The sequence below is a fragment of the Giraffa tippelskirchi genome, chromosome 2 (genome assembly GCF_054371585.1).
Source record: "Giraffa tippelskirchi isolate mGirTip1 chromosome 2, T2T-mGirTip1v1.2.pri, whole genome shotgun sequence".
Lineage (NCBI taxonomy): Eukaryota > Metazoa > Chordata > Mammalia > Artiodactyla > Giraffidae > Giraffa > Giraffa tippelskirchi.
This window is the reverse complement of record NC_137276.1, coordinates 41,829,018-41,855,723: the sequence shown is the minus strand read 5'-3', so window position 1 is coordinate 41,855,723 and position 26,706 is coordinate 41,829,018. Positions and strand designations below refer to the sequence as shown.

At 37.6% G+C, this 26,706-nt stretch overlaps 1 protein-coding gene and 1 long non-coding RNA gene across 4 annotated transcripts in view; both read right to left on the bottom strand.

Moving 5' to 3' along the window:
- PRKG1 (protein kinase cGMP-dependent 1) overlaps positions 1-26,706 on the bottom strand; it is a 1,340,287-nt gene that overhangs the window by 763,181 nt on the left and 550,400 nt on the right. The window lies entirely within an intron of this gene.
- Positions 1,732-14,910, bottom strand: LOC145532382 (uncharacterized). Its single transcript, XR_014073181.1, has 2 exons — positions 14,655-14,910; positions 1,732-5,894 (listed from the first exon to the last, which is right to left on the bottom strand). It is a non-coding gene; the product is annotated as an uncharacterized LOC145532382 (long non-coding RNA).

Here is a 26,706-nt window from a genome sequence, read left to right as displayed (position 1 = left end):
TTCAGACCAACTATTTCACAATAAAGACATTATTTTGAACATGAGTATGTATTAGTAAATAACAACATTACTTAAAATAAGACTATCAAGTCTCAAATAATTGGGTTTTTTCCCCTAGATTTTTAATGCATTAAATAATAATGCAAAAGCAGTCAGCACTTAGGAAGAATGGAAGTTTCCTTCTAAGTAAGCAATCTGGGTAAGAAAGCATCACCTTAGCAACAACACATTCTACAATAGTCTGTGATTGATGCTGGTACAATATTCTAATAAAATCAGCTAGTTTTATTCCCTGCTCCAGTACTTTGGTTAAGGATGGGGCAGAGGGAAATGATTATTGCTGCTAAGTCACGTCAGTCGTGTCCAACTCTGTGCGACCTCATAGAGACTTCACTTTTATTAATCTCCCAGTGATTATTGTGAGATTAATAAAACTGAAGTCTCAGACTTGACCTGAGTCATAATAAAGACACTGTATCATATTAACCTTATTTCCACCTATAGTCCACCATGGACACCCCTCATTATCAGCAAAAACTTCATTCAAGAAGAAAGTATCTGAACATGAAATAAGTGTTGAGGACAATAGCAAAAGTTGTACCAAATTATCTACTTGGAAGAATCAACCTGAATTAATCCTCTCTCACCAGACTGCTTTCTCATCATTCAGTTCCATAGTGAAGAAGGAAAATCAATTTCATTACCAAGTACCTTTTTCAATCACACCTCTCAAGCTATTCAATATCAGAGCTAAATTTTCCCAGGTATTTTATCATTGGTCTACCTCAATATTTATGTGATGGTTTGAAAACTCTGATTGGAAAAAACGAAAAGGAAATACTCTCACATTGGGAAAATGCATCAACTGTAAAAACCCAAATTCATTCTACACAGTGTTAAATGTCAAATGCAAAGATTTACCAAAGCTCCATAATTACATACTAATTAAGAATTAGAAAAAAAAAAAAATTCGGAAATATTCTCTTCAGATCTACAGAATTAGCCAATATAACATTAATTCTTCTAAATCTTTTTTTTTTTTTAAGCAGTGGATTCAACTAGGAAGAACTATAAGTAATCCAAAATGGAATCAGAAACTGTTTTCTATTAAGACCCAATTTGGTGCCCATAAGCTAATGTTTCTGCCTCTCATGTTGTATCAGAAAAAAAAAGTGTATTAATTAAATAATTGCAAAGAAAAAAGCAGTTATGGTATTTTGCATACCAAAAGGCCCTAAAGGATTTCACAGACTTATGGTAAATGCGGAGGAGTATAAAAAGAGCAACTTAAAAAAAAATTATTCACACCACTTTCATTTATAGTACTGGAATGACTAATTACTTGCCAAGCTCTGTTTATAGAGAATTCTCTTCAAGACACTCAATGTATTTTGTAGATCTCTCTAATTGATCTTTGCCATTTTACGGATGTTAAAGTTATTTGTAAAATTAAAATTCCCTTGGAACAAAAATTAAAGGCAAAGGGAATTTAAGGAAATCAGCTGAGTAAAGGGTAGAGCTCAGAAGATAATTCAGTTGTATTCTGTCTCCTCAGCCTATATTGTTTTTAAAATATATATTGTTTTGAAACAATATTTTTTATGCAATTTTAAACAATATTTTTAAACAATTTAAACAAACAAAAAAATCTATATTGTTTTTAAAATACAGTTTGGACCAGTAGGAAGCAAACTCAAAACACTCAATCTTAAGTATTTTCTTCATTCCTTCTTTCTTTCAACAACAGCTTTGAGGTATAAGTGATACACACACACACACACACACACACACAAGCACATCTTTAGTAATGCAGTGCTTTTGTGTGTGTGTGTGTGAGGAGTTTGGACATAACTATTTTTAACAACTAATTTTAAATACAGCTCATGTCATGTGGCCCAATAGTTTAGTCAAAAATCCAATATGGAAAAAAAATTAAAAAACTACCTTTACTTTTCATATCAATCATAGGAATAAAAGAAATTTTGAGGGATCAGTTTTCCTCTTAGCTTATTTTCATTCATTTATTTACTATAGATCAAGTACCTATTATGTGCCAAGCAATGTGTTAGGCATGGTATTTTCAATAATCAGCAAAACAGATATGGTCTTTATGCAAACTGAGTTCCTGATTGCAATCTCATCAAGAGTATCATAAATTAAAATGACCTCTCATAAGTTTATATATGTCTAAAGAAGATACCACAATTTCATGAGTATTTCATCCAAATGCTAAAAGCTTTGAGTAGACAGAAAATTCTTCCACATCTGTAATAAATCTTTCTTTCAATAATTATATCAAATTCTTCATGCTGGATATTCCACAGACATGAAAATTACGGCAATATGCAAAGATCATTCATAGAATTTCAGAGTATTTAACTTTTCCTCAGTCTCCTTTCCTCTAGATACCATTTACCATCATGAATTTATAGATAACCTGGGGTTTTACCATAACATAGTAACCTACCTAAAAAATATTTATTATGCATGCAGGTGTCTGGAACTAACTGGATTTGGATGATATAACCATGTACAACACAGACTGACCCTGATCTCTTAACGTGATGTTTAGACTGGTGTAGTAATCATTTCTGCCTTGTTAATAACACATAGGGATTAACTTACACTTTTTAGAAATCTAAACTCCCCTATTCACTCTGTTTTATATTCTTTCTCCTATGTATTATGTTTCAATATATTTTCCAGAGACTTCCCTGGTGATCTAGTGGTTAGGAATTCACCTGCCAAGCAGGGGACATGTGTTCAATCCCTTGTCTGGGAAGATCCCATATGCCACAGAGCAACTAAGCCCGCCTGCCACAACTACTGAAGCCTGCGCACCCTAGAGCCCATGCTCTTCAACAAGAAATGCCACCACACTAAGAAGCCTGTGTCCCACAACTAGAGAAAGCTTGGATGCAGCAATGAAGATCCAGCACAGCCAAAAATAAAATAATGAAAATATTTAAATATGTATTAAATTGCAAGAAATATGTACTTAATATATCTTATATATAAACGCATCTCTATAATCAGATTGATTGATTAGATAGATATACAGCCGCATATTATTTTAAATTTAATACAATATGTCATTGGCGACTTATACTTAATCAACTTATGTTAACCAAGATATTGGGTTTCCCAGGTGGTGCAATGGTAAAGAATCCATCTACCTATGCAGGAGACACAAGAGACATGAGTTAGATCCCTGGGTCAGGAAGAACCGCTGGAATAGGATATGGCGATCCACTCCAGTATTCTTGCCTGGAAAATTCCATAGACAAGCACTTGTCAGGCTATAGTCCAGGGGGCTGCAAAGAGTTGGACAGGACTGAGTGACTGAGTGCACACGTGCACACAAACACTCACACAGCCAGGATACTGGTGCTCTTAGATACAAAGATTTTATCATCAGGCTTAGAACGAACTGTCCCTTACCAGGATTTATGATATTAGGTATCATTTGAGTTCTTTTGATTGCAAATAAATCACCTACAAAAAGTAGCATGTACCTCACAGGTTTGCTGCAAAGATTAAATGGGTTGGGAAGATCCCCTGGAGGAGGACATGACAGCCCACTCCAGTATTCTTGATGGGATAATCCCATGGACAGAGGAGCCTGGAGGAGGGCTACAGTCTATGAGGTCTCAAAAAGTGAATGAATGAATGAACACTCATGCACATAAGTGTCTAGAACAGGTTAGAGAGACAATAAATGTTAAGTCTTCTTTTTCTCTCTGGAGATAAGATTATAGTTGGCTGTGAACTCATCTAGTCATTTTGTCTTCTGTGTCATATTTTTGCCAGTTTTGCTGAGGCATACGGTAGAACTTCCCAGGCTCAGGGAATGAATAAAAGAAAGGTGATGGAGTTATTTTAAAACTGCTGGTTTTGCTGTTCCTATATTGATGAAAACAGGTATATTAAACTCTTTGGAGATGAGATCATATTTAGAATTTAGCAAGTATATAATGAGATGCCTCAGGATTCAAGTTAATAAGAGAAGGAATGTACTCGTACTCTCATGATTGGAAGTGTTACTTGACTTGAAAAGAATTAGGTTAAATCAGTTTTCATTTTCTAGAAATGACACTGAACAATGCAAAGTTTTGTTCAAATAAATATAAATAATCTGACCCAGATTTCTCCACCCCTCCCCCCATATTTTTCTCAGCTTTTCTCCAAACACAAGAAAATTCTTAGATGTGTGGTACACTACACTTCTTAGGTGGCATTAGTGGTAAAGAACTCAACTGCCAATGCAGAAGATATAAGAGATGTGGGTTTGATTCCTGGGTTGAAAAGATTCCCTGGAGGAGGGCATGGCAACTCGCTTCAGTAATCTTGCCTGGAGAATCCCATGGACAGAGGAACCTAGTGGGCTACAGTCCAAAGGGTCACAGAGTCAGTCACAACTGAAGTGATTTACCATGCACACACAGGAAAGAATAACTAAGTGGAACAAAACAGTTTTCAGCAATCAGTTTTCAGTCCTGGCTCCACTATTTACTAATTGTGTGATATCAGGCAGGTTATCCCAGCTTTTTGAGACTTGTCTCTAGAAAATATGGAAAACATATACCTTACTCAGAAGGTTATTGAAAAGGTTAAATGAGAATGTACATAAAGCACCCAAGACTGCATCGCTAGCCTAGAGTAGGCACAAATATGTCATTTTCTACCTCCCTTAATACTAAATATTTGTTTAGAACGAGTGCCACATCTTAAAGGCATTGCTAAATGGTGCATATAACTAACCTAGTTAAGTGTTTCTTCAAGTTGAATGGCTTCTTCCATAGAATATTGCTATCAGAATAATAATGAAGGTTTGGTTTTAAATATTTTCCATGCTTTCTGAATTATGGAGCACATGGCTTCCTTCAAAGAGATCGCTCACATCAAGGCTCTAACTTAAGCAAGTTCTTCTTTTGAACAATGAAGGCAGATTAAAATACATTTTCCTTTCAATCCTTATAACCAAGAATAATAGCAGAAGCATGAGAAATTTCAAGGAGTAGATTATTTTGTTTGGCAACCAGTCATCCTTGACCAGCCTTTAATATTATGAGGGATGGAGAAATAATGAGCCAATATGTCATTCTTATTTTGATACACAAATAAAATTTAAGAAATGCTGACAGCTAAATTTTCCATTAGCCATCATTTCAAATCCACCTCCTAAGTATTTCTTACTTCTTTTTCCTGCATTTTATGCTCACTGCCCTACTTTAGGTGCTCATTATGTTCAGCTTGCATGTGCCAATTTGAAGAGCCTTTTTCTCCTGGCTTCTCAGCACCTATACTCAATCTCCTCAATTTCTTCAATCCATTTTTTTTTTACATCGCTGATAGAAGAGCAAACTTTCTAAAAGACAAATCAGACCATGCCAGCTATTGTGTGAATATCCAAAATTCTTCAGTTGTTTTCTTCAGTTACTTCATAACTGGATGTCAGTGTTACAAGAGAGCCAAACCTTGAGGATCCGAGACCCAGAGAGAAGAGAAACAGAGAGAAGTAAGCCTGAAGAAGTAAGCCACTGTATGCTTTGGGTCATGTGGTAATCCCTAAGTAGAGCACCCAACAGAAAAAGGTCGCTAAAGGTTAAGAAATTAAAAAAGCTTTAAACAGTGTCACAATTTGGAAAGACAGAAAATGGAGTTTAAGGCTTGCGAAATACGAGGTACCCCGGAGAACATGCCAGAATTTATCCTGAGACCCTTGAATGGCTGCATTCTAGGAGAAAGGAAAGATCTTACAAAATGGAAACTTGGATATTACAAAAATGGAAACCCAGACCTGAGTAAGTTTAATCCCTGATTGGATTAGATTGACTTGACCTTTCTGTAACAGTTCAGTTCAGTTCAGTCCAGTCGCTCAGTCGTGTCCGACTCTTTGCGACCCCATGAATCGTAGCACACCAGGCCTCCCTGTCCATCACCAACTCCCAGAGTCTACCCAAACCCATGTCCATCGAGTCAGTGATGCCATCCAGCCATCTCATCCTCTGTCGTCCCCTTCTCCTTGCCCCTAATCCTTCCCATCATTAGGGTCTTTTCCAATGAGTCAACGCTTCCCGTGAGGTGGCCAAAGTATTGGAGTTTCAGCTTCAACATCAGTCCTTCCAATGAACACCCAGGACTGATCTCCTTTAGGATGGACTGGTTGGATCTTCTTGCAGTCCAAGGGGACTCTCAAGAGTCTTCTCCAACACCACAGTTCAAAAGCATCAATTCTGCGGCGCTCAGCTTTCTTCACCGTTCAACTCTCACATCCATACATGACCACTGGAAAAACCATAGCCTTGACTAGATGGACTTTTGTTGGCAAAGTAATGTCTCTGCTTTTCAATATGCTATCTAGGTTGGTCATAACCTTCCTTCCAAGGAGTAAGCGTCTTTTAATTTCATGGCCACAATCACCACTTGCAGTGATTGTGGAGCCCAAAAATATCAAGTCTGACATTGTTTCCACTGTTTCCCCATCTCTTTGCCATGAAGTGATGGGACCAGATGCCATGATCTTAGTTTTCTGAATGTTGAGCTTTAAGCCAACTTTTTCACTCTCCTCTTTCACTTGCATCAAGAGGCTCTTTAGTTCTTCTTCACTTTCTGCCATAAGGGTGGTGTCATCTGCATATCTGAGGTTATTGATATTTCTCCCGGCAATCTTGATTCCAGCTTGTGTTTCTTCCAGCCCAGCGTTTCTCATGATGTACTATGCATGTAAGTTAAATAAGCAGGGTGACAATATACAGCCTTGATGTACTTCTTTTCCTATTTGGAACCAGTCTGTTGTTCCATGTCCAGTTCTAACTGTTGCTTCCTGACCTGCATACAGGTTTCTCAAGAGACAGGTCAGGTGGTCTGGTATTCCCATCTCTTTCAGAATTTTCCACAGTTTATTGTGATCCACACAGTCAAAGGCTTTGGCATAGTCAATAAAGCAGAAATAGATGTTTTTCTGGAACTCTCTTGCTTTTTTGATGATCCATCGGATGTTGGCAATTTGATCTCTGGTTCCTCTGACTTTTCTAAAACTAGCTTGAACATCTGGAAGTTCACGGTTCACGTATTGCTGAAGCCTGGCTTGGAGAATTTTGAGCATTACTTTACTAGCGTGTGAGATGAGTGCAATTGTGCTGTAGTTCGAGCATTCTTTGGCACTGCCTTTCTTTTGGACTGGAATGAAAACTGACCTTTTCCAGTCCTGTGGACACTGCTGAGTTTTCCAGATTTGCTGGTATATTGAGTGTAGCACTTTCACAGCATCATCTTTCAGGATTTGAAATAGCTCAACTGGAATTCCATCACCTCCACTAGCTTTGTCCGTAGTGATGCTTTCTAAGGCCCACTTGACTTCACATTCCAGGATGTCTGGCTCTAGGTGAGTGATCACACCATCGTGATTATCTGGGTCGTGAAGATCTTTTTTGTACAGTTCTTCTGTGTATTCTTGTCACCTTTTCTTAATATCTTCTGCTTCTGTTAGGTCCATACCATTTCTGTCCTTTATCGAGCCCATCTTTGCATGAAATGTTCCCTTGGTATCTCTAATTTTCTTGAAGAGATCTCTAGTCTTTCCCATTCTGTTGTTTTCCTCTATTTCTTTGCATTGATCACTGAGGAAGGCTTTCTTATCTCTCCTTCTGTAACAGCCTTCCAGTTAAAAATGAAAATCCTCTCTGGAGGAAGAAAACATTAAAAAATTGCAGAAATAGACCTATGGTAGCTGGATAGGAGAGTTACAAGACATAAACTTTAACTGTGATAAGTATATTCAGGAAAACAGAGAACAAGGCAAAAAGTTCAGTGTCATTCTACCTACACCTGCTTCTGCCTCAGTCTTGTTAATTTCACTGAAAAGAAGTCATCTTTGATTCCTATTTTTCCTACAATCTCCAAATCCAATCCATCAGTAAGATTGGCTAACCTTTCCTCAAGTATGCATCTTTTTTTTTTTTTTAATGTCTACTCTTCATCTCCACAGCTTCTACCCAGTTTTTGAGCCATCCTCTCTCTCTTGGGTTCCTGGCAATAGTCTTCTGCTAGTCTTTGTTAGTCCATTCTGATTGCCTTGCAATCTATCTGGCATGCATCAATCAGACTGAATTGTTTTCTAAAGTCAGTTAGCACAAGCCACTCTGCTACTTAAGACACTCTAATGGCATCATATTTCATTAAAAATAAACTGACACTGTTGATTCTGGCCTAAAAGGTCCTATTTGATTTGGCCCTGTCCTGATTCTTCTATTTCAGTTGTTCTTAGCCGGGGGTGATTGGGAATACTGGAAACATTTTAGCTGTTACAACTGGATGCTGGGGGTAGGGGTGGCTACAAGCATCTAACGGGGACAGGCCAGGCATGCTTCTAAACACACTACAATTCAGAACACAGTTTCTCACAGCAATGAATTATCCAACCCAAAATATCACGAGTGCCAAGGTTGATGGAATTCCATCTCATATGACAGTCTATCAGTGGTTATTTTATTCTAGGTTATCTGTTTTCTTTTCCTTCTCAGAACAAGCCCAGCCCATCTCATCTGTCTGTCTTCTGAACTTGCTGTTCTCTCTACCTGAAATGCTCCTCCCTCTGATTTTCCCAAGGCTGGCTTCTGGCATCATTTAGGTCTCGATTCATACAACCTCTCCTCTGAGAGGCCTTCCATGACTGCTCCTTCCAAAAGTTTCCTCTATCGTTCCTGATAGTCCCTCAACTAGCTTTTTTCTTAATCCAGAACTTGTATTTGTACACTTTATTGTCTGCCTCCTCCACTAAACTCAATGAATGCAGATACCGCCTCCATTTCATTCATTCCTCTATTTCCCATGCTTTGAATGGAACCAAATCAACCATAAACAGTCAAAAATCATTTGTTACATAAAGTACTAGATCAACATAGCACAGGACTTCACTACCTTGACAAAAGTTGCAGTGAGACTGTGTTTCATTGCTGAGACTCAGCCTGTATCCAATGGGTATTTATTCCTCTGGGTTTTTCTCCCTCTTTTTCTTCCTGTCAGAATTCAGTGTCACTAGAACTTGATTGTGTCCTTTACCATGTATTTGTTGAGTATTTATTACATGCAAAAAATTGTGCTAAGCATGACACTGTGACATAGATGGCATATTCCAAGCCAGCAGAGGAGGAGAGAGATGAGGACAGCTTAGTAATATTCCTGAAATAACACGGCAAGTCATTTTGAAGCAGACAGATAAATAAGAGTTTCACATAGCTGTTCATTTCATACACATGATAAAACATTGTGTTTGGACTGAATGGGACTGAGATTTCACCAGAGTCTCAGTATAATTTTCCTATCAAGAACATCTTTGAATGATACTCTATGAATACATCATGATTTACTCATTCTATAGCCTGCTTGAGGATTTTGTACATTTTTCCTGGTTATTCTCCTTCTTTATCGACCAAAAAAAAAAAGGGTCTACTTAAAAGTTAAGGAAAACTTAGAACTATTAGAAATGAAATGTTACATTATTCATAAGGCAAATAATGTCTCTGAATGTCTTATGAACAGGATAAAATTGCTTGCTTACTTCCTATTTATCCTCTGGTAAATAATGTAATCTAAATATGTTATATATACCTTATATAAAAAGTACACAATTAGGCATACAAAAAGCCATTTCTTAACTTCCTTATTTGTATATAAATCCACTTTTTCCAATCATTCCCAGGGGGAAGAACTGGACTAAATATACACTAAGAATAGAAATTTCTATTCTTAGTTTAAATTTCTATTCTTAGTTTAAACAGTCCAATTTACAGGTCTTTCCTAAAAATTGTTTTTATTCAGTAATGTCAAGTGAAAACACGTGGATGTTATCAAACTTTCCTGAATCTTGGTGCACATTACATGATGTTTTCAGAGTTGATGCTATCTTCCTTGGGTTGAGCTGGATTTGATATTATCTGTTATCTACAAAAGATAATTTCATTTTTCCTTCACCATCTTTCATCTAAGTATAATTGTACATATGCATGCACACACACACACATACACCCACACACTTGCTACATCTGCAACAGACTTACAACTTTACTTAAGTTTGGCTTTAATTAAGTTATGGAAATAGAGTCTTTAACCAAGTTCCTTCAATAATGCTATTAACTGGTAACTACATATATCCCCATTACAAGTTAAATTTTAATTATTATATATTATACATTGCATGTTACACAGTGCAATCAGCACACATGAATGAATTAGAGTTTCTCCCATGTAATGAAATCATAAAACCCGAGAGAGCTGTTCAATTACACTGAAGAGCAAGCTGGAAGTTCTTTTCTCGTTTTTCAAATTGAACAGCCTCAGCAGAGGAAAGATTAGATATTTCTACATTAAAGTCCATCATATATTTGTCAAATCAAATTGAAAAAAAGAAAGCACATTTGGCCTTAGTAGGGATATATGTTAAAGGACCTCGTAAGGACTTGAAATAGGACATGAGAACTTCTGAAATGGCTGGGTAAAGAGTTTTCCTTTCTATAAAATGCATTTAGTGCAGAAAACAATGTATCTTTTTGTTTTTAAAACAAGATACACTCAAGTCCTTTCCAACAGTGAGGTTATATATCTGAAAGTGGGGAGAAAAACATTTATTGTAAAGCCCCTTTGTAAGACCTGTGATTGTTTTTACTTTTTTCCATAAAAGCAAAAAGAGTATCTTGAGCATTTTTCAAATAAAATGCAACAAAATCACAATTAGCATTACCATTTCTGTCCTCCTTAAAGCAATGACAAAGGGTATCAACACCTGCCCTGACTTGGTAAGTTCACTTGTTCAAACTCACAGAAGCCAAGGTGTGGGTAGTGGGCAAACCCTCTGTCATAAATTTCCTCACTCAGTGATCCATACCTATTCCAAGTGCTTCAGTATTTGGAAAATTAGCGAGTCCCACCTTCAAGTAGATACAGAATCCAAGTGTGGCAAGACATTATGTAACTCTACATTTGGTAGGGAATAAAGGGAATGAGTCACTCTTGTAGCTGTTTTCTTGATATATAATTTGTATCATTATGATTTAAATGATTTAAATTAAATAAAGCTATAACAAGCATGGCCTTGGCCAGAAGGGTGAAACAAGCTCCACTTTTTGTCTGATCTGAGAAGTATGCTTTCTATTATTAAGCCTAAATGTAATGGCATTTGAAATAAAAGCTCATCTGTCCAAAGAGTCAGACTCCTATCCTGGATGTCCCCATTTTAGAAAATGTATGTATTTTCCCCCTGATATCTACATCTGTTTTAATTTCTCAGTATCATCATTGTGATAATACAGTATTTTTGCAATGGCTGATGAAGACAGAGTCCTAGAGTTATCAGCAACCAGCCACTCCTTGTGCCTCAGGTCTGCTCTTGGCAAGTGACCATCCCTTACTAGTGAACCTGACCTCATAATTTACCACAATTATTAGTGCTATTAGATAACTGGGATTCAGACAAAACAATTGGATCAGATGAGAGAGGTTGTCTAGGTCAACAACAGCATAGACTCTGGCTTAATACAGTTTCATCACATTTATGACCATCAATAATCCTACATGAAATTATGAAGCTTCCAGTTAGAAACAGTCCATTGTCAGTATGTATGTTGGGGGCGGTGGGGGGGGGGGCATGGCAGGAAGGAAAGGAGAAGGGGAGGGAGGAGGAAAAGGAAATAGAGAAAGTGTAAATGCTATAACTGTGGCACTAATAAATGCTATGATGTGGCTTTGGAAATAATCAGACTAGAGTTTCTACACATATTCTGCCATTTAGCATCTTCACGACATTAGAGAAGTTATTTTCTTTCACCTAAGTTTCCTCATATGGATATAATATTCTTAATTTCACAAAGTATGAGGGTTAGATGAAATAATGTATTTGAAAGTATCAGATACACTGAGAGAATTCAAATGTCAGTTTCCATTCTCTGAATAATAAAAAGCAATCTGCTTCTGCCAGAATAATCAAATGACTGGGTAATATATTTATATATGAAATACATGCCACTCAAGATTATGGAGTTGATCTTAAAAACATAAAAGGAGGAGGGATTAGAGAAAGAGTAATTAGGGGTGTCCCTATATGTGTGGTTCAAAGCCCATAAACTTACAAAATATATTTAGATTCTACAAACAAGTCCCCATCTTGCTCATTGCTCCCAGAAGAATTCAGGAATTTGATAACTGAGTCATACTGAAGAGCATAGTTATTTGTACACAGTTCAAAATATAATCATCAAATATAAGACAGGTTTATGTAAAAATTTCCAGAAACCATGCCTGTGAATGTAATATACACATCGTTATTGCCATGAAACACCCAGAGTTCCCTGCATGAGATGAAATTATAACAATTCATCAGCTTTTATTTCTCTGAGAATTAACATTCCAGAAGCACTGCTACTCATTCTGGCAAGAGGCATCTTCATTTACTTCAGCTCGATTCTGAAAAATCAGGAGAGAACCAGACAACACGGGATAACAGAAGGATTCAAAAGTTGATGGTTTAATCCTTTCCAAGTGAAGGCATTCAAAACCTATCGCTAACATTACTGATGGGGAAATATGAAGATTGACTTAAATTTACCACTTCTAACTCCATTGGTGAATATGGGTCAATCTGTGCTTTAGAATCAGTTCCTTATTTGATGAGGATACACTTATAGATATATATCAGGAAGCAATATATAGACACACATATATGTGTGTTAGTGCATGGGCTTCCCAGGTGGCTCAGTGGTCAAGAACCCACCTGCCAGTGCAAGAGACACCAGAGATGTAGGTTTGATACCTGGGTCAGGAAGATCCCCTGGAGGAGGAAATGGCAACCAACTCCAGTGTTCTTGCCTGGATAACCTCATGGACAGAGGAGCCTGGCGGGCTACAGTTCACGGGGTCGCAAAGAGTCGGACACAGCTGGGTGACTGGGAGAGTGAGTGAGTATAAGTGGATGGATGTGTATGCATGTAAAGGTACACACTCTTACCCATCCATTCACCAACCTATCTAAATTAAAGAGAAAATTAAAGAGAAAAACAAAATAAAAAAAACTAAAGCTCAACCCTTAACTCTGCCTCTTATTAACTCCTCACTAGACTATAATTTCCACTGGGACAAGAATTCCACCCACCAAGGTCACTCTTTTGTCCTTTGCATCTGGAAGAATTTACAAATAACTGTTCAATAGCCATTTCTTGAATGAATAAAGAAGAAGGATTTTTTATTGTCTTCTTTGTTTCAGGTACTGTGCCATCCCCTTGAACTAGGTTTTTGCACTTAATTCTTGGAATTATACAATAAAGTAGAATTTTTTTTTCCCAAATGAGGCAACTGAAGTTTAAAGAGATCGAAATAAATCTCACCAAAGGTCTCAGAGTTCAGTAAGTGGCAGGGTCCACACAGGCTTCCTGCGGTTTTGATTTCTGCATCTGTAAATTGGGAATGGCAATGCGTGTACTCTTCAGTGTTGGTGGTGAGGATCAAATCACATTATGAATGCACATGTGTCTGTAAAGACTAAAGTGCTTACAAGCAGGAAGTGCTACTACTCTAACTTCACAGGCTTGGGCATGATGTGATCAGCAAAGCCAAGTCCACCCTAGAAAAACTCGAGGAGTATGAGTGCCTAACGGAAAGAGCTCTGGAATCCTCTCCACTTCCTAAAGACAACACAATAAGTTCATAGAATAAAATCATATGGGTTGGCGGGGAAATAAAATTCTAGGCCTTTTGAGTCAATACATTTGTCAACTACGAAACAATAATAAAACTACTGATAAGCAAACACATACCAGGTCTCTCACTATTGTATCACTAGTTATACTATCAACAGACTTTTAAATTTAGGTTAAGTTAAAGGAAATACAAACTCCTGAGTATTTTAAGAGACATGCTTTTTACTGTTTACTTTTTTTTTTTTAATTTGGAATACTTGGATAGTTCTAACAGGGTTTAATAATTCTTAAGGTAAACACAGGAATTGCACTTTGTGTACAACCTCAAGAATAACTGCCTGATTCATTGAAATATTATTTTGAATGAAAGATAAGGGCTGTAGCCTTTGGCATTAGCATCACTCTGCAACAAATGCATTAGGAAGTTCAGGAAAGCATAGCAAAACAAATAGTAGGAAGAAAAGTTATCACAAGTAATATCGTAAATATAAGTTATAAAATTAATATGTCCCAATAACAGTCTAGAGATACACAACTAAGCTATGTTTCTTCCAGTAATCATGTATGGATGTGAGAGCTGGACTATAAAGAAAGCTGAGTGCCGAAGAATTGATGCTTTTGAACTATGGTGTTGAAGAAGATTCTTGAGAGTCCCTTGGATTGCAAAGAGATAAAACCAGTCAATCCTAAAGGAAATCAGTCCCAGATATTCATTGGAAGGACTGATGCTGAAGCTGAAACTCCAAAACTCTGATCACATGATATGAAGAACTGACTCACTGGAAAAGACCCTGAGGCTGGGAAAGATTGAAGGCTGGAGGAGAAAGGATCAACAGAGGATGAGATGGTTGGATGGCATCACAGACTCGATGGACCTGAGTTTGAACAAGCTCTGGGAGTTAGTGATAGGAGTCCTGGCATGCTCCAGTCCGTGGGGTGGCAAAGAGTCGGACACGATTGAGCAACTGAACTGAACAGACACAACTGACTGTAAATATAAAGCATATTAGTAAATCTCTTTGTGGGTTTGTTCAGGACACATGAGCAAAGGACAGTTTTTCTCCTCTGTACATCATGTCGGCAAAAAGAAGAGAGGGAGGGAAGTGTAACTTAACTCTTTAGAATACAAAGCAGAAGTGTTTTTGCTTTTGTTTTAAATTGAAATACGGTTAAATACTGGAGTGGGTTGCCATTTCCTTCTCCAGGGGATCTTCTGGACCCAGGGATTGAACTCAGGTCTTCCGCATTGCAGGCGGACTCCTTACCATCTGAGCCACCAGGGCGGGCTACATAGTTAATTTACAGTGTTGTGTTAGTTTCAAGGGTACAGAAAAGTGATTCATTTATACACACACATACATACATATATATATTCTTTTCAGGTTATTTTCCATTATACGTTATTATAAGATGCTGAGTATAGTTCTCTGCACTATACAGTAAACCTTGTTTGTCTGTTTTATATATAATAATGTGTATATATATATATTCTTTTTAGACTATTTTCCATTACAGATTATTACAGGGTGTTGAATATAGTTTTCTGTACTTTACAGTAAACTCTTGTAATCTATTTTATACATAACAATGTGTATATGTTAATCACAAGTTCCTAATTTAACCCTCCTCTCTTTCCCCTTAGGTAACCACAACTTTATTTTCTATGTCTGTGAGTCTATTTATATTTTGTAAATAAATTCTTTTGTTTGAGAGAAAAAAACAGTTGTCATATTATATTTGTTGCATCTAAAAAAATTATGCAAAATGAACTATCACAAAAACAAGATATACTGCAGAACACCCCATGAACTTCCACATTCTCCATCTTAGTCTTATCATCACAGGAACTGGTAAACTCCTTGAAAGCAGATTCCAGGTCTTCTACCCTGTTTCAACCCCAGTAATATCCACCATGGTGCTCCATGTTAAACTCCAGAAGCATTTTTTTTTTTTTTTCTCAAAACGTTCCTGTATTTTTATTTTATTTTTTTTTATTTATTTATTTTTATTGTAATAGTTTTTGCCATACATTGACATGAATCAGCCATGGGTTTACATGTGTTCCCCTTCCCGGACCCCCCACCCACCTCCCTCCCCATCCCATCCTTCTGGATCATCCCATTGCCCCGGCCCTGAGCCCTTGTCACATGCATCGAACATGGAATGGTGCTCTGTTTCACATATGACAATACACATGTCTCAATGCCATTCTCCCAGAACGTCCCACCCTCACCTTCTCCCTCAGAGTCCATAAAATTGTTCCATGCATCTGTGTCTCTTATTCTGTCTCGCATATAGGGTTATCGTTACCATCTTTCAAATTCCATATATATGCATTAGTATACTGTATTGTTGTTTTTCTTTCTGGTTTACTTCAGTCTGTATAATGGGCTCCAGTTTCATCCATCTCAGTAGAACCGATTCAAATGTATTTTTTTTAATGGCTGAGTAATATTCCATTGTGTATATGTACCACAGCTTCCTTATCCATTCGTCTGCTGATGGACATCTAGGTTGCTTCCATGTCCTGGCTATTGTAAACAGTGCTGTGATGAACATTGGGGTACACGCGTCTCTTTCAATTCTGGTTTCCTCGGTGTATATGCCCAGCAGTGGGATTGCTGGGTCATATGGCAGTTCTATTCCCAGTTTTTTAAGGAATCTCCACACTGTTCTCCATAGTGGCTGTACTAGTTTGCATTCCCACCAACAGTGTATAAGAGGGTTCCCTTTTCTCCACACCCTCTCCAGCATTTATTGCTTGTAGACTTTTGGATAGCAGCCATTCTGACTGGTGTGAAATGATACCTCATTGTGGTTTTGATTTGCATTTCTCTAATAATGAGTGATGTTGAGCATCTTTTCATGTGTTTGGTAGCCATCTGTATGTCTTCTTTGGAGAAATGTCTGTTTAGTTCTTTGGCCCATTTTTTGATTGGGTCGTTTATTTTTCGGGAATTCAGCTGCAGAAGTTGCTTGTATATTTTTGAGATTAATTGTTTGTCTGTTGCTTCATTTGCTATTATTTTCTCCCATTCTGAAGGCTGTCTTTTCACCTTGTTTATAGTTTCCTTTGTTGTGCAAAAGCTTTTAATTTTAATTAGGTCCCATTTGTTTATTTTTGCTTTTATTTCCAATATTCTGGGAGGTGGGTCATGGAGGATCCTGCTGTGATTTATGTCGGAGAGTGTTTTGCCTATGTTTTCCTCTAGGAGTTTTATTGTTTCTGGTCTTACGTTTAGATCTTTAATCCATTTTGAGTTTATTTTTGTGTACGGTGTTAGGAAGTGTTCTAGTTTCATTCTTTTACAAGTGGTTGACCAGTTTTCCCAGCACCACTTGTTAAAGAGATTGTCTTTTCTCCATTGTATATTCTTGCCTCCTTTGTCGAAGATAAGGTGTCCATATGTGTGTGGGCTTATCTCTGGGCTTTCTATTTTGTTCCATTGATCTATATTTCTATCTTTGTGCCAGTACCATACTGTCTTGATGACTGTGGCTTTGTAGTAGAGCCTGAAGTCAGGCAGGTTGATTCCTCCAGTTCCATTCTTCTTCCTCAAGATTGCTTTGGCTATTCGAGGTTTCTTATATTTCCATACAAATTGTGAGATGATTTGTTCTAGTTCTGTGAAAAATACCATTGGTAGCTTGATAGGGATTGCATTGAATCTGTAGATTGCTTTGGGTAGAATACTCATTTTCACTATATTAATTCTTCCAATCCATGAACACGGTATATTTCTCCATCTGTTTGTGTCCTCTTTGATTTCTTTCATCAGTGTTTTATAGTTTTCTATATATAAGTCTTTTGTTTCTTTAGGTAGATATATTCCTAAGTATTTTATTCTTTTTGATGCAATGGTGAATGGTATTGTTTCCTTAATTTCTCTTTCTGTTTTCTCATTATTGGAGTATAGGAATGCAAGGGATTTCTGTGTGTTAATTTTATACCCTGCAACTTTACTATATTCATTGATCAACTCTAGTAATTTTCTAGTAGAGTCTTTAGGGTTTTCTATGTAGAGGATCATGTCATCTGCAAACAGTGAGAGTTTTACTTCTTCTTTTCCTATCTGTATTCCTTTTATTTCTTTTTCAGCTCTGATTGCTGTGGCCAAAACTTCCAAAACTATGTTGAATAGTAGTGGTGAAAGTGGGCATCCTTGCCTTGTTCCTGACTTTAGGGGAAATGCTTTCAATTTTTCACCATTGAGGATAATGTTTGCTGTGGGTTTGTCATATATAGCTTTTATTATGTTGAGATATGTTCCTTCTATTCCTGCTTTCTGGAGGGTTTTAATCATAAATGGATGCTGAATTTTGTCAAAGGCTTTTTCTGCATCTGTTGAGATAACCATATGGTTTTTTTCTTTCAATTTGTTAATGTGGTGTATTACATTGATTGATTTGCGGATGTTAAAAAAACCTTGCATTCCTGGGATAAAGCCCACTTGGTCATGATGTATGATCTTTTTAATATGATGTTGGATTCTGTTTGCTAGAATTTTATTAAGGATTTTTGCATCTATGTTCATCAGTGATATTGGCCTGTAGTTTTCCTTTTTTGTGACATCTTTGTCTGGTTTTGGAATTAGGGTGATGGTGGCCTCATAGAATGAGTTTGGAAGTTTACCATCTTCTGCAATTTTCTGGAAGAGTTTGAGTAGGATAGGTGTTAGCTCTTCTCTAAATTTTTGGTAGAATTCCGCTGTGAAGCCGTCTGGTCCTGGGCTTTTGTTTGCTGGAAGATTTCTGATTACAGTTTCGATTTCCGTGCTTGTGATGGGTCTGTTAAGATCTTCTATTTCTTCATGGTTCAGTTTTGGAAAGTTATACTTTTCTAAGAATTTGTCCATTTCTTCCAAGTTGTCCATTTTATTGGCATATAGCTGTTGGTAGTAGTCTCTTATGATCCTTTGTATTTCTGTGGAGTCTGTTGTGATCTCTCCATTTTCATTTCTAATTTTGTTGATCTGATTCTTCTCCCTTTGTTTCTTGATGAGTCTGGCTAATGGCTTATCAATTTTGTTTATCTTCTCGAAAAACCAGCTTTTAGTTTTGTTGATTTTTGCTATGGTCTCTTTTGTTTCTTTTGCATTTATTTTTGCCCTAATTTTTAATATTTCTTTCCTTCTACTGACCCTGGGGTTTTTCATTTCTTCCTTCTCTAGTTGCTTTAGGTGTAGAGTTAGTTGATTTATTTGATTTTTTTCTTGTTTCTTGAGGTACGCCTGTATTGCTATGAACCTTCCCCTTAGTATTGCTTTTACAGTGTCCCATAGGTTTTGGGTTGTTGTGTTTTCATTTTTATTCGTTTCTATGCATAATTTTATTTCTTTTTTGATTTCTTCTGTGATTTGTTGGTTATTCAGAAGCGTGTTGTTTAGCCTCCATATGTTGGAACTTTCAACAGTTTTTTTCCTGTAATTGAGGTCTAATCTTACTGCATTGTGGTCAGAGAAGATGGCTGGGATGATTTCAATTTTTTTGAATTTACCAAGGCTAGATTTATGGCCCAGGATGTGATCTATCCTGGAGAAAGTTCCATGTGCACTTGAGAAAAAGGTAAAATTGATTGTTTTGGGGTGGAAACTCCTGTAAATATCAATTAAATCTAATTTGTCTATTGTATCATTTAAAGTTTGTGTTTCCTTGTTAATTTTCTGTTTAGTTGATCTATCCATATGCGTGAGTGGAGTATTAAAGTCTCCCACTATTATTGTGTTATTGTTAATTTCCCCTTTCATACTTGTTAGTATTTGCCTTATATATTGTGGTGCTCCTATGTTGGGTGCATATATATTTATGATTGTTACGTCTTCTTCTTGAATTGATCCTTTGATCTTTATGTAGTGTCCTTCTTTGTCCCTTTTCACATCCTTTATTTTAAAGTCTATTTTATCTGAACTGAGTATTGCGACTCCTGCTTTCTTTTGGTCTCCGTTTGCATGGAATATGTTTTTCCATCCTTTCACTTTCAGCCTGTGTGTGTCCCTAGTTTTGAGGTGGGTCTCTTGTAGACAGCATATATAGGGGTCTTGTTTTTGTATCCATTCAGCAACCCTTTGTCTTTTGGTTGGGGCATTCAACCCATTTACATTTAAGGTAATTATTGATAAGTATGATCCCGTTGCCATTTACTTTGTTGTTTTGAGTTCGTGTTGAAACATCCTTTCTGTGTTTCCTGTTTAGAGAAGATCCTTTAGCATTTGCTGGAGAGCTGGTTTGGTGGTGCTGAATTCCCTCAGCTCTTGCTTGTCTGTAAAGCTTTTGAATTCTCCTTCATATCTGAATGAGATCCTTGCTGGGTACAGTAATCTGGGTTGTAGATTATTCTCTTTCATTACTTTAAGTATGTCCTGCCATTCCCTTCTAGCCTGAAGGGTTTCTATTGAAAGATCAGCTGTTATCCTTATGGGGATCCCCTTGTGTGTTATTTGTTGTTTTTCCCTTGCTGCTTTTAATATTTGTTCTTTGTGTTTGATCTTTGTTAATTTGATTAATATGTGTCTTGGGGTGTTTCGCCTTGGGTTTATCCTGTTTGGAACTCTCTGGGTTTCTTGGACTTCCAGAAGCATTTTGATATAATACAGATAATACATACACTTGGATTTAAATCCTAACTCCAGATTTCTCACCATCCAGCTGTGTGCAGAAAGCTTAATCCCTCTCTTGTCTTTGGTTCCCTCATTTATGAAATAGAGATGAACCCATCATCTTAATAAGATGAGAAGAGACGGCACAAATAAAAGCCTTACATGGTGTAGTTCACATCAGGGGCTCAGAGATATCAGTGCCATTCCATCATTCCCTCTATCACTCCCACTTTCATTTGTCTCATTTTATCCTTACAATTGCCTCTATAGACACATTTATGGCACAAATCCTAAGCTGTAGAAATTTAAACCATCAGTGAACTTGTGATGAAATTAAGACTCGAATCTGTGTTCCAATTTCTACAATGATGATTTTCCCACATATCTCACTCAAAAATTAATCATTTCTTGCACAGCATCAGAGCCTGTCAATTGAAGTCTATTTCTAAAATATTTACTTAGCTTAATATATGTGCACACATATTTCTTTTGTCTTTGGTATTTCTGGGCTTCTTTAACGATTGTGTCAATCAGAGCTTATTATGTGAATAGTTCAATACACTGTTTGAAATAACTATTCAAACTATTACAATGTTGTGAAGGAGTCACCAGCTGTAATATTACTAATGAATATTAATGCTCTTTTTTATTTGGCTGGCACTGAGATAACAGCAGTTGTCATGTAGCATCAACAATTTTAACTAGGGTACACTAGAAAGTCATTTAAAATCTGAAATGCCCTCCAGATTACATTTTGTGGTCAACACACAGTCAGGAAGTCAGCTGTGACCAATATAGCTAACAGCAATACCGTTGGAATAACATCATGATAAAATGGGATTTAAAAATGACTCATTTCCCCCTTCTACTACTTTCATTTTTATACAAGGTAGATTAAATACCTTCTAATTTGCTCAGTTTGGATAGAGAGTTGTATAAGAACAAGTTTCATTGCTTTTCAATCACACTGAATGAAAAGAATAGAATTGGACAGGAATGAAGAGAGCTGAAACAATAGCAGAATGTAAGCACTGAAGCAGTTTTCTGCCTTTTGAGAAAAATCAATTGTAAGAAGAATTTATGGCTGTTGGCTAGATCCACAAGAGTGACCTGATCATTCAGATGTGACAATATATTTAAGACTTTAAATAAGTCACCCTCACAAGACAAAATGGAACTGCTTTAGAAATATTTCAAAGCAATTTGGTAGTTTTACATGTCGATGCCATCACAGTTAATAGGATGCTGCACACATCCTTCTATAACTCACGATCAATGCATGGGTTAGTCACGTTCATGCTCAGGATTCTTTCTAGTTTATGCAACTGAAATTACTTTTAAAAATATCAACATGGAAGTCTCCATTTACTAAGGCAGACAATGTGTATATTCTTATACACAGAAAAGTAAAACGTGCTGACAAATAGGTATCCTGTGTGGTAATGACCCCTCTTGTGTATAATAATGTGTTTTTGTTAGCCGCTCAGTTGTGTCTGACTGTTTGCAACCCAGACATGGACTGTAGATTGTACCCCACCAGGCTCCTCTGTCCAAGGCATTCTCCAGGCAAGGATACTGGAATGGGTTGCCATGCCCTCCTCCAGGGGATCTTCCCGACCCAGGGATTGAGTCCCAGTCTCCTGCATTGCAGGCAGATTCTTTACTATATGAGCCACCAGGGAAGCCCTATATGAATAATACCAATAACCAACTTTCTTGAGTATTAATTCTTTGCCAAGTTATTTTAAAATGCATCACATGTGCTCTCATTTAATCTTCAGTCTAGCTCTATGGGATAGTTATTATCATAATCTCCATCTTATAGACGAGGAAACACAAGGTCACATAGCAAACAAACAAGCTAGGATATGAATCTAGGCTGTCAGACTTCATAACCCACACACTTAACCACTAAACTACTGACTCTCTATACCATATCAATAATATATTCACCATTCCTTGTTTTAGACATAAAAGTATTTAGGTTTAACTGGTATGTTTTTAAATGTTAATCTTTTTATTTCCTAAAACAGAAAGGAGGGCATAATTGGCCAAGAAGGATAGGATGCAGGATAAAGATCTGAGAACTCTAAAAAGGAGTTATGATCGAAGAGAAGAACTCACATGGCCTCACCGAAGGTGCTCTGTCCTTCCTCTTCCAACTTTTCTATCTGACATCAGTCTGGCTACTCCAGTCTTCCCAGTGGGGAGTGGTGGTGGTGGTAGTGAACTTGTACTGAGTCAATTGTTTCCTCTCAAGCAGATCACTCATGACCGGCGAAGAAATGAGTCCTTAACAACTTCAGATGAAAGTCCAACCAGAGTCCCAGGGAGTGATATCAACACTTATTGACAAGAAGTTTAACTGTAATAGATAGCTATCTCTCTCTGAAACACTATATTCATGACACAAAGCAAACCAATCAAATATGGAAGAATTTTAAGGAAAGCTGAGACAATGTTGAGGTACAGACTAGAAGAAAGAATTACAAGTAAGCACACAAGCAAGAATTAGCATGCATATGTTTTATTTAGATAATTAGTTCATTTAGCCAAGTGTAGGAGAAGGCAATGGCAACCCACTCCAGTACTCTTGCCTGGAAAATCCCATGGACGGAGGAGCCTGGTAGGCTGCAGTCCAAGGGGTTGCGAAGAGTCGGACATGACTGAGCAACTTCACTTTCACTTTTCCCTTTCATGCACTGGAGAAGGAAACGGCAACCCACTCCAGTATTCTTGCCTGGAGAATCTCACGTACCGTGGAGCCTGGGAGCCTGGTGGGCTGCTGTCTATGGGGTTGCATAGAGTCGGATACGACTGAAGCGACTTAGCAGCAGCAGCAGCAGCAGCAGCCAAGTGTATCTACTTTGTGAATGGGAAAAGACCTGAAATCTTTCAGGAGGATAAAATCTTCTTTACCCTTTTCTGAATTCTTTCAGCATCCTCAGCACATCAAGAGGTCTGTGCCAGATAATCAGAGTTTTTGCACCTTTATAATCCAGGGGATAAAATAAATGTGGTGTAACTAAGGAAATTCCCATGGCTTGTGGTGAAGGGTCCATATATGGGAATAATTGGAGGCATATCTTCCTTATCCTGGCTGAGCTCCATTTTTTAATGAAACAGTCATTATCCAAAGAATTAAGCCTTGTTAAAGTAAGAGTTTGTAATTTCTCTTTGTTTACTCTCTTTTGATAGTCAAATGACAACAAATGCACCTGGTAGTATTTTCACTAAACATGGACTGTAGGATCGCAGTTGTAAATTCTGAAGTATTTGTTTCAAATCTCCAAGTATTTAAAAATCACCGTTTTTCTATTGCTTAATCACATTTTACAATCAACACTTTTAGTGTTGCAAAGCCTTTTTTCAAGTGTTCTGCAAACACTCCTTCCTTGATAATGTGTTTATATGCAAGTGAAAGAGTTGAGGCCAAGTATTAGCAGATTGACTGAGTTCCTAGGTGATAAACTAAATCCATGGGTATTTCTTTTTCCCATAACAGTCACATGTAGGCAAAGGTCTAGAATCTGATGACTCAAAGGTTGGCCATGGATTTAATCAATGGCCTATTTTTATTAGGGCTTCCTCAGTGGCGCTACTGGTAAAGAATCTGCCTGCCAATGCAGGAGACCTAAGGGATGCGAATTTGATCCCTAGGTCGAGAAGATGCCCTGGAGAAGGGTATGTCAACCCACTCCAGTATTCTTGCCTGGAGGTTAACTACTTTACAATACTGTAGTGGTTTTTGTCATACATTGATATGAATGATTAAGACATTTGAACTTGGAGAGGTTGGAAGACTCACCGAAGCTCCTACAGCTATGGAGTAATAGGACAGTGTGACAGTAGAGATGTCCTGAGCACATTCTATGAGCAGACTCTAGTTTATACAAAACATGCAAAAATGCTTTTCAATGAAGTATTTGAAGCAACGTCACCAAAGTTATCTCACTGAACTTTTGCAACATGCCTGGGCTACAGTGCAAGCATCCTGTTTGTTTCCTTCTATATCTTACACCTAAAGGGTAGGGACCAAAAAGAAGGGAAAAATTCAGGGTTCTATGGCAGCAGAGGAGGGCAGAGAGGGTGATGGCAGAGTATGGATAAAAGAAAATATTTGGAAAAAGCTCTCAGCACAGAATAGGGCCCAGTACACTCGATGCCCAGTAATTCTCACTTCCCTTTCTCCTTCATAAGAGGATACAGTAAGACCTACACGTGATTTTCTAGAAGTTAAGGACTTTAGAAATTGAGTTTGAAATGAAAGAAGCTGAAATGTGGTGCTCCCTAAAGATCCCTTTCTATTTCAGAGGGGAATTTCTCTCTCTCTTTTTCTTTTTTAACTTATTTTCCGCTGCATTGGGCCTTCGTTGCTGTGCACGGGCTTTCCCTAGTTGCCGTGACTGGGGGCTAATCTCTAGTTGCAGTAGATGGGCTTGTCATTGTGGTCACCCCCTCCACCTGCACCCTGTTGTGCAGCCTGGGCTCCAGAACATGCAGGATTCAGCAGTGGTGGCACATGGGCTTAGTTGCTACTTCTGGCATATGGAATCTTCCCAGATTAGGGATGGGACTCATACTCCCTGCATTGGCAGACGGAGTCTTAATTAATTATTGGACCACTAGGGAAGTCTAAGAGGAGAATTTCTGTCTCTTGGATTTCAAATACACTCATCCTGGAAAAACAAAGATATATATCATCTTAAGTCTGATTTGTGAGCCAAGCAGTAGGAGCTGATCAGCAAACCTAGCAAAATAGTTTATAGATTGTTAGTTTAAGAAGAGAAGGACTCAGATTCACAATTCAATATAGTACCATCTTCCAGACTTGACTAATCATTTCAAATTGTGCAATACATCTGCTGCTAATAACTCAGTAAACATTTTATAGATCATAGGCATGATTTCATTGGTGATCCAAATAACTGTGAAGTTTACACAGTGTTGTTACTCCCGTATTATAGGAATAAAATCTCAGAGAGCTTACATCATTCGCCCAGGTCCTATCACCATTAAATTAGTAAAATTGAAATTGATTTCAGTTCTTCCAACCCACCCGCCCATACTATGCAACTTCTAAACCCTATGGAATTGGTGTGAAAGGTGTAGGCATACAAACACAAATGCATTCCTTTGCATCAGCCAATAGTTCAAAATGCATGTGAGATAATGACAGAAAAAAATGTTTTCATATATAACCGGGTGAGTTTAAATAGCAATTCTACACTTCTCAGAGCTTGAACGTGGCGAAAGAGCACAATATCCTAATGTGTGCATGACTCTGAATGTGCCTGCCTGGCACCAGGGATAGAATTATTCTGATTGCCCCAGATAACCTGTCTACACCTTCCTGGTTCTTGATTTGAGTTGTCAGCAGAGGCGGCATGTGATCCCTTAGAATACAGCTGCTTCACTCTAAGCTAAAGAATTTGGAGTGACTTCAGGTGTGGGTACAAATTCATTCATTCCCCAAACAGACTCAGAAAATAAATACCCTACCATACAGGAGAGAAGCTTGTAAATAGCTTTTGTTTTGCTTTTTGTTTAAGAGTCATGGAACACTGAGAATCTGATCAAATGGAGGACTCTTCTTCTAAAAGTATACATCACACAAACGCTGCACAAAAGTTCTAAGAATGTCTAGACCTGTAAAGCCTACCCATAGGCACCTCGCTATTCAGAATAGGACTCCTGTTGTGGAGGAGAAAAAAAAAATATGTGTGCCCATATTTAATCAAGATACAAAAACTGTTCAGATGCTTAAGCAGAGCCAAACTAACTAAACAAATGAATTTAAAATTGGGTGTATCACTTCTACATAAAGAATCCCCTGCTCTACAGTTTTAAGAAAAGGAGTTTCATCAGAGAGCTAGTAGCAAGTAAGTTCTAGAGGGATGCCATGTCCTTTTGTCAAATAGCAAGTACTGTGTAAAGTATCTTGAGAATTTCACTGAATCAGGAAATAGACAAGAAGTCAACACACACATGGCAACAACGAAACAAACAAAGCAGAAATTTTTGGAGAAGCACAAGTGGAAAGAGTGGATGTCAGCAGAGGGCTTCCATCAGCCAGGACACACCCTAGCCTCACAAGAAGAGGTTCCACAGGAATCCATCCAATGGGCTGTGGAACATCCCCAAGATGAGAAGGACCCAACAGACACCCACAGAAACCTCACGCCACCCTCCTCCCCGAACTCTTCGATCGTGATCGGTGCTCACCACGAGCAATTCAGCTGTAAAATCACATTCAGAGACATCAAAAATATAATTTATATGATGGTCTCCTTCAACAGACAAAACAATCTACCTGAAGGAAAGAGAAATCATTCCAGTCTACTTGGCTCCCTGAGTGTGTTATAATCCTTTAGTTATGAGCAATAGGAATTTTAGCAAACTGGAAAAAAATTTCATCTTAA